Consider the following 9,197-nt stretch of genomic DNA (forward strand, 5'->3'; position numbering starts at 1 on the left):
GTCTCGTCATTCTTATATCCTGTTTCCCCGGCTCTCGACCCTACGCTTACCTCGACCATTCTCCCTCTGGATTTTCCCCACTGTACCTTCGTCTGCTCTTTAAAAATAAAAGCAGTTTTGATTTACATTGTGACTGTCTCGTCTTGTGTGTGTGTGAGCGGGTTACACCAACAGTAAGAGTTCAGTCTAAGGAACATGTTTCTCAGCTTGGGTTGGGACCAAATCCCAGAAGGATTGTCACTACAGTGAGGTAAAAAGCGGCTTATATAATGATTAAAACATTTTGTCGATTGACAGCCCTAATTAAAACATAATATCAGCTTATCTGTGCTTTGTTGCTGTACAAAAAATTATTTAGTGCTTAATAAAAGCAGCACTTTGAGTAATTTTGAAACCTTACATACTTAAAAGCAAACAAAAGAAGAAAACATAAAAGGGACATTTTTTTTATTCTGCACAACCACTGTTGTTTTTATTGCAGAACATACATTGAGCCGACTCTCCAGAATGGATGTCCACAAAAAAGGTAACCGGTCAAATAGGCTACCAAGAGGGCTGATGGCATCTTGGAAGGAGCTAAAGACCTTTATGGAAACGGTTCCATTATCGGGCCATATGAGTGTGCTAATGCGTGCCAGGGCCAGTTGCATTCCCACTGTCAGCCAATGGCCTTTGGTCCAGCGATCACCCTTAGCCAAACAAGTCCAACTGGGGAGTAAGGTGCTGTCAATGTCAAAGGCGGAGTTTCGTCAGACTTGCCAAGTTGTGTATCCAGCACACAACGGTACAAGTTTGGGAGAAAAAAAAATTTGGTATAATACAAATCCATTAAAACACCCAATGGACAAAGAGATGCCCAAATACAGAACTTTCCATGGTTCGAGATCATGGACCATGTGCTGGGATATCATCCCGCTGATGGTGGAGAGACCACTCGAGGCACCATGGCAGTTACAGTCGGTGAGTTGTCAACACTAACTTATCTTTCTAGCTAGCTAATGTTTACAAATGATTTAAACTCAGTATTCTAGATAACTAGATAGCATGATACCTCAGCTTGAGCTTCCCTCTTGCTTGTGAATTGAGCAGGGTGTGTGACGTTGGCACCAGGGCTGCGTGTTAAGGGCAGGTTTTAGGGCAGTTTTGCTGGAGCTATTGGCCCGATGGTGGGAACGCAGATCCACTTTGGTCTTGAGGCTTGAGGTCTGAGTCTATTGGCCCTGGCTGGCCAGTTGATAGCCCTGGCCCGCACTGGCCTGATAGTAGAAAAGTGGCTATTATGTGCATGTTACACTATGAGCACTGTTGCTATTGGAAATGCATTTTTATGTATTTTAGGTGTTTTAATGTCAAATTTCCATTTTATGTAAATTTAATGAATTAAGTTTACTCATTCTAATTCTAACTCTAATCTCACAAGTGCTTCACAAATCTAATCTATAGGAGTGTCACAAGAAAAAGAAAATAAAACAACAATTTGAACATGCATCATCTTTTTCAAAAACACAATAAAATCACTTGAGAAAAAAACACTCTGGTGTGTCCAAATTTGGCATGGGTGTATACAAACAGACTCAAGGCTGTAATTCAAGCAAAAATGCTACTATTTAATATTATTTCAAGGAAGTATACTCATATTCAGTCAAGTTATTGTACTATTTCCAAAAATGTAGCTTTTGTTTTTAATAATTGTATTGGTCCTTGTAAATAAAACTGAACAAAGACTAATGTTATTTGTTGTCTTTGAGTTTGAATAATCTGAAATTGAACTCTACGATGTGAAATCCATGTAAGTGTTCATGTAGGGTGTCGTCTGTCCCCTTTTCTCTGCACGGCCTCATAAATCCTGCTTTGTATTAGGCCCCATGCTCACGGGTCAGCTGCCAGTGGAAATCTACCCACTCTTCTTGGCACACACTGGAACCCTTGAACAAAAGGGGAAAGTCACTCAAATGCAGCCTGGACTCTGAAACAAAGTCCCCACAGCACATTGACTAATACGTATGCCTTTACTGTTTATATTTTTAATTAGGGCTGTCGATTTAATTCGGTGCGATGATTTATTTTTAAAATAACGTGTTGTGATGATTCCTGAGAAATACAAGCTTGTAGTACCACCTGTTTACTCCAGAGGGCAGTAAGTGACACTTCAGCTGTATGGGCAATGCACAGTTTATACAGTGAACAAAACAACCCTTCAGCAGACACACAACACAAACATGCGTTACGTTCTTGCGTTCAAAACACTTGATGGAGCGCAAATTGAAACTAAGGGATCACAAATCACAAAAAATATTTGTATATGCGATAAAATACGATTAATCACGATTAATTAATCGGGATACAACGTAATTAATTTGATTAAAAATCGATTGATAGCCCTAATTTTGATATACATGAGCAATTCATGTATAATCAGTGAGTACTGCCCAGGGTCCAGTGTGACAGTTTTGAGCTACAATTTACATTTGTTGATCATATAATGTTGGGCACAACAGGGCTAAAGGCCCCCCATGTTAAATGGCACTTTTTTATTTACTTGGAGACAAAATATTGTTTGATTGATTCAATCAAAACTTTTTCAATAAATTCTGAAAAAAGTTATCGGTGTAAGAATGTGCTTATTAACTGATCCAATCACAACAGAGATTCTTTTGTTGATAAAATACTTGCGATGTCATAAAATGCCAAATGTGATTGAAATGAACAGGAAATGATTAACCTTTTTCTGAGGTGTTTATTTTATTTAAGCATTATCTTCATTTGTTTCCTAAAAAAGCCTTTTGCTTGCTCAAAGTTTACCAATTTTGCTCTGTAACTATTACCCCTATATGCCATATTTCATTATAGTCCATAGCATCAGTTAGAATAGGTTAAAAATGATAACCAAATAACCATATGCCATAATTTTCCAGAAAAAGTATTAGTCTTGCTTGTTCTGTATTTACCCGTTGCCCTAATATGGAGACACTTTACACGCATTAAATGTAGTCAAGCACACACATTTTTGCAAGTATGTCTGGCCAAAATGGCGCACATTCAGCTGTGATAATTGTCTTTTTCACCACATTATTCAGCTGTCAAAACATTCAGTGGCTCTAAATCTCATGGACTCAAAAAAATACTAGGGTGGCATGGTGAGCGGCACTTTGGAAAGTGGTCATATAATGGGTTTACCACTGCACAGCCAATCCGTGGCAGGTCTTTATTTTCTCGCCCTGGGGAATTCTCCACAGGTGACCAAAGGGGTGAAATTGTGGTCCTCTTTCTTGCCTCGTTCACCCACCTTCACACTGAAACAAACACACACACATTACTGCATTAATCACAAAGCCTGTTCTTGAGACTGTCCATTAGTTTTTCATGGTCCATTCTCATGGAAATAGAGCAATGTGTCTGGAGTTACCGCTCATTTGGCCAGTGTAACTCTGAGAAAGACAAAAGAATTTAACCAGGATACAATTGATGCTTGCATCTAAAAGTCTTTGGGGATTTGTTCAAGCCAAGTTTTAATTAACCACTAATTGACTTCAAATTGAAAGTACAGCTTGCACCACCATCCAAAAACAAATAGGGCACTGTCTTGCACTTGCTGATAGAAACTGACCTTGATTTAACAGGGATTAAAGATAGTCTTTACTGGGGTGGTTCAGGGCCGGTCAACCCATTAGATGACTGTGACGAGGAGGGGTGGCTGGGCCATGCCGTGACTATGCAGGTCTGGCCCCCAATCGGGCTAATCAGCCGAGGAGAGGGATAAGCGCAGCGGAATGCGGCAGTTCAACAGAACACAAATGCACACACTGCAGCTGCATGTGGCTCTCTCTCTGCTGAACTGCTGCACTTCGAGGGCACTGATCTACCAAACCAAATTTAGCATGTGTGCAATCTGTGTTGAACAAAATGCACCCTGTGCATTCCAATAACGTAAAGTGTTGTTGATGAATTGGTTTTTTATTAGATTGCAACGGCAAATAACTTAAATTTGTATTAGTTTTGTTAGTTGATGTTCCTGCGAGATAATATACACAGCCCTTGACGGTTTGCCAATATATGGTTTGCTTTCATGGTCACTTAAACTTTTTGAAATGGATGTGCATCCATGTTTAAGTGGTGTTTTGTGCTCAGAATAAATTATTCAGAATGTTTGTGAGTGGCATCATGTTCAGAGTTTGCGCTACAAAAAGTCTTTATTCGTCACTCTGGCCGTAAAACTTCTGTCATGATATATTTTTTAAGTTGTTGTTTTCATTTGATAAATACTAGGGCTATATGCAGGGGCATAGCATTCATAACAAAGGAATACACCTGCACATGACAGTGGAGAAATATTGTTTGACATAACCCCAGACATGTTGATTTAAGTTATTTTATGTACCCCACCAGAAATATTGAGTCTGATATGCCACTGGTGTTAATGCTGCTAAAAGATTTATACTCTGCAGGTGAAAAGGTTGTATGAATTACACCACTGTATAAATGCATCATATTAAAGGTGAACAAGAGTCACTGTTCACTCTTTGCGATTGCGGCCATCTATCTGCACCGATAGTGCAATTGCTAAGCTATCAGGGTCCACAGACACACAGTTAGTTCTTCTCATACACATAAGGACTTACTTCTCTCAGAGGAGACAGATCACATGAGCTCCATTGTCTATCTTCACTCCCCAGTGGCAAATTCTCAGGGCCAGCATGCCAAATAAATAAATATTTTTCATCCTTTCATTCTCAATCACTTTTTGCCTATGTATTTTTAATCGCTTTCAAGTCAAGTCAAGTCAAGTTTATTTGTATAGTGCCTTTCACAACACACATCGTTTCAAAGCAGCTTTACAGAAGATCAGCATTAACAGACGATAAAACTGTTATGTCTATAAAGTAGATGAATCATCATTGTGTAATTTAGATAAAATACGATTCTTAATCGTGTTTAAAAATAATTAAATGATAATTCTATTAATAACCCCAGTGAGCAAGCTGATGGCAACTGTGGCAAGGAACACAAAACTACATAAGATGTTGATTAATGGAGAAAAATAACCTTGGGAGAAACCAGACTCACTGTGGGGGCCAGTTCCCCTCTGACTAACATCATGAATGTAATGTAAATATTAATTATGTATAGGTAAAATCATGGTTTAAAATTATTAAACTAAGTAAAGGTTAAGGGTCAGTGTTTAAACACAGATTGTGTTTGAACTGTAAGATTAATGAACACAGGCTTTGAAGTCCATCTTGATTAATTGCAGAAGTTCACATAGATGCAATTGTCCTTGTTAATTGGCTGATGAAGGCTTTTGTTGGCAATAGTTAGTCTAAGCATTCCATTTCAACATTGTAGTCCATCAATAGACCGAGGTGATGCAGGTTGGAGTTGGCATCAGTTCATCCTCTGAAGTCCATCATAATAGACTGAAGTGATATATGGCTGGCACCGGCTACATTTAGTCATCATCATTCAGCAACATGTAGCAGTGGAGTCCAACATGAAGCAGGAATGGAGCTGGAACCATAAATTAGGCTGCTGGAGCATTCAGTGTCGGATCAGATTTTGAAAAGAAGTGCTGCGTTCCATTCAACTTGGAAAGTTGGATTCAACAACTTCCTACTAGGAAAAGTGCAATGGATGTCAGAATTACAAATTTAAATTCTGAACTCCGATTTCGACAAGATACAGGGGCATGATGTCACACAAACATGTTGTCACTAAGGGAGATATACAAATTAAGTTGGATTTATGGACAGGGGACAACATTTTCCAAATTGGGAGGGGGGACTAGACTGTACGGAGTGCTCGTATGTGCTCATTGCCAACCTGGATACAAAAAATTAATATTAGAATAAAGAATGGTATCTTACTCATAATAATTTTTGTTTTATTTATATATATATATATATATATATATATATATATATATATATATATATATATATATATATATATAAAAACTGTAATCCCTACTACCTGCCCTCATCCACACCCACTCCAGCACTGTCCACCGCCCACCCACCCAGGCTTGTGTTACTCAATGTTTAGGTCTGAAATGCAAGTCGCCTGACTTTTCTTGAAACAAAGTCTTTGATAATGTCCTTGAAGTCCAGTCTATGGACCAGTTTTATCTCAATGGAGAGGATGGCAAGGCCATTGAGCCTTTCCTGGCTCATCGTGGAGCGCATATAGTTTTTAATTAGTTTTATTTTGCTGAATGCACGCTCACCTCCAGCCACGGTAACCGGTAACGTGAGGAAGATGTTTAGGAGTATGCACAGGTCTCCAAAGATACTTTGGAGTTGCAACCTGTGTATTTCTCTGAGTAGTTCCAATGGGCTCAGATACTAAAAGTTGCGGTGTATATTTTTTTGATATAACGCCCTTGACTCTCCAGTGTATCTGTCAGATCCTTTGAGTATTTTCTTACCAATTTCTGACAAGATTAGTTGTTTTCTGACTCTGACCTGAACTTCCATAGGATGGAAAATTCATCGCAGATCTCTTTGGTAGTAGTGAATTGGGTGTTTTGCTCACAAATAATTCTGTCCATTCTGTCCACAACTCCACTTTCCTCATCCGTTTGGTTTTCTGATTCATCTAAAAATCTTTTTCTCTTTCTTGTTCGTACTTGGTCTAGATTGGGATCTACATTCAAACCTCTGGCTACAGCTGTGGCCTCTGACATAATATTGTCCTAGGAGTTGCACATAGCTTCCATTTCGTTCTGTAGCGCCTTGATGTTTGAAACTTCTGCTTCAATGGAAATAGCAGAGGACTGGAGGATGATTGATCGGTCCTCGATACACTGTAGCACTTTGACCCAGAATGTGAGAAGCAAAATGGCAGTGAATGACTAGAAATAAGTTTTCAATCCATTTGCCCTTGATCTGCACTTACTGGTCAGACTGCAGTTGGAGAGGAGACTGTCAAGGGCATAAAGCAAGCTGGGCAAATGTGCCGCAACCAGACGCACCACCTCTAGGCACGTGCTTCAGCACGTATCTGACAGAAGGTGTAAGGAGCACCCTATCTTCTGCTGTAGAGTGTTCCATCATTCAGGGCTTGCACTGAACAGTGTGTATACTGTGCACCACATATATTAATACATTTGTTCTGACTAACAGCGGAGAGATAATGAGCCTGCATTTTTTCCCCTCTTCTTGGTGCTTTCTCATTTTCTGAAGATGCTCATTTAATATGATATCATATTTACCCAGTAGCTCCAGTGTGCCAATGAAATTACCATTGTTTGGGTCACCCACTCTGTTCGAGTCACCTCTAAAAGCCATGTTTCTGCAGGCCAAATGAAGTGTTACATCCAGCAGTCTCTCTAATAACGCCCTGTTTTTCTCTATTTCTGAGTGCATCAGTTTATTCTGATGGCTGTCTATCCTGGATGCCTTTAAAATGGAATTCTGAATTTCATTTCCAGTAGTAATGCTGGTGTGCAAGGTCCCTCTCGTGCTGTGGAAATCGTCTGTACATTTTGCGCCACTTTATCTCTGACACTTTCATTCCTTCCTTAGAATTAAGACCGCTGCATGACTTGTTTTAAAGTTCGAAAGAAAAAATAATACATGGAATGCAAAACAGTGCCTTTGTTACTGTAGGCCACCCAGTCTCACTAATTGTTTTAACGCCCATTTGCAGATTTAGAGTGCAGCAGATAACTTGGAAATGCCTTACTGTCTATGTCTTTTACAACCATTATAACCTCAGCAAAGGGGACTCTCTTTCCCAAGCCTATACGGAGAACGATTTCCTCCCTGTCAGCATCCGTCATATTTTCTGGCCATAGTCCAGGGCCATCAGATGCTTATTTTCCTGTGCTGCCTCACCTTGCGCATCAACCTCCAACTTTGAATTTGAGTCTGCAGGAGGAACTTGGGAATTGGACCCAAAAATTACCACGTTATTACGGTTTCACGGTATTTAGGTGTATTGATAATATTAAAAGCAGTTCAATATTTGGTTATAAAATAGGATATTTCTGATAAACACACATATAAATATTTTGGATATGACCAATTCTTGAACTTTATTTTGGATTTCTTCAACTTTAATCCTTTAACTTTTGATCTTGAACATCAGGACACCCTCTTAATCCGACAAGGTAAAAAAGACAAAGAAACATGTACAGCAGTCAGATGATTATAACTAAAAAATATTTTGTTATTTTATTATTTATTCAATTGAATTGTAATCATTTGTAATGATTATTGCCAAGGTTAACACTTCAAATATGTATTTGTATGCATTTAGTAATTTGTTGCATTTGTGATTTAGTTCAATTCTACAATACCTACTGAAAATATATTATTCATGTGCTGTTTATTTATTGGCATTTTGTCCAATACTGACAATTTTAATATATTACGTTTATTTTTCTAGGTATTATAGACCTCCTTAATAGATTCATATGAAAAATTATGATTTTTGACATTTATTTTATGTCATGGTGAAAACAGTCATGGTGAAGTTAAAATTAGACTTGCTTGAGCAATTTTTTCATTTAGGAATCCTGGGCTCCTTGTGACGACACGTGTCAAACCACCAAAGCCACCAAAATGCTAAAATAATGCAGCAAAATCAGCTACGCAAAAAACACTCTCCTTGATCTAACACTTAAAATGTATTTTGTTGGTGTATTCAGGCTGATTCAGTGAATAATTCAATGTGTGTGTGTATGTTTCATATACCTGCATTAACAGGGGTAGAGATGAGACCTCAAGATGTTTGTGATTAACATGCTGTTGCAATTGCCCTCAATGACTTCCAACCTTTTGCTCTTAATCCCACAATTGCTAAATGTTTTGAGCATCTGTCTGCCCCCAACTATGGACCCACATAATTTTGCCTATCGCCACAACAGGTCAACAGAGGATGCCATCACTAAAGCTCTCCACTCTGCCCTGACCCACCTCAAAAATAGTAATTCCTTCATGAGTGTGCTATTAATTGATTTCAGCTCAGCCTTCAACACTCTCATCCCATCCAAGCGTATCTCCAAAATCACTCAACTTGGCATCTGTACATTAATCTGCAATTGGACTTGGGACTTCTATACTAACAATCCACAGTCTGTAAGGCTCCATAACTAAACCCCATCCAGCCTCACACTGAACACTGGCCTACCACAGGGCTGTGTGCTGAGCCCTCTCCTCTACTCCATCTTCACCTATGACTGCAAACCAGTATATGGT

This window comes from Xyrauchen texanus, chromosome 15, assembly GCF_025860055.1.
Source record: "Xyrauchen texanus isolate HMW12.3.18 chromosome 15, RBS_HiC_50CHRs, whole genome shotgun sequence".
In the NCBI taxonomy this organism is placed as follows: Eukaryota; Metazoa; Chordata; class Actinopteri; order Cypriniformes; family Catostomidae; genus Xyrauchen; species Xyrauchen texanus.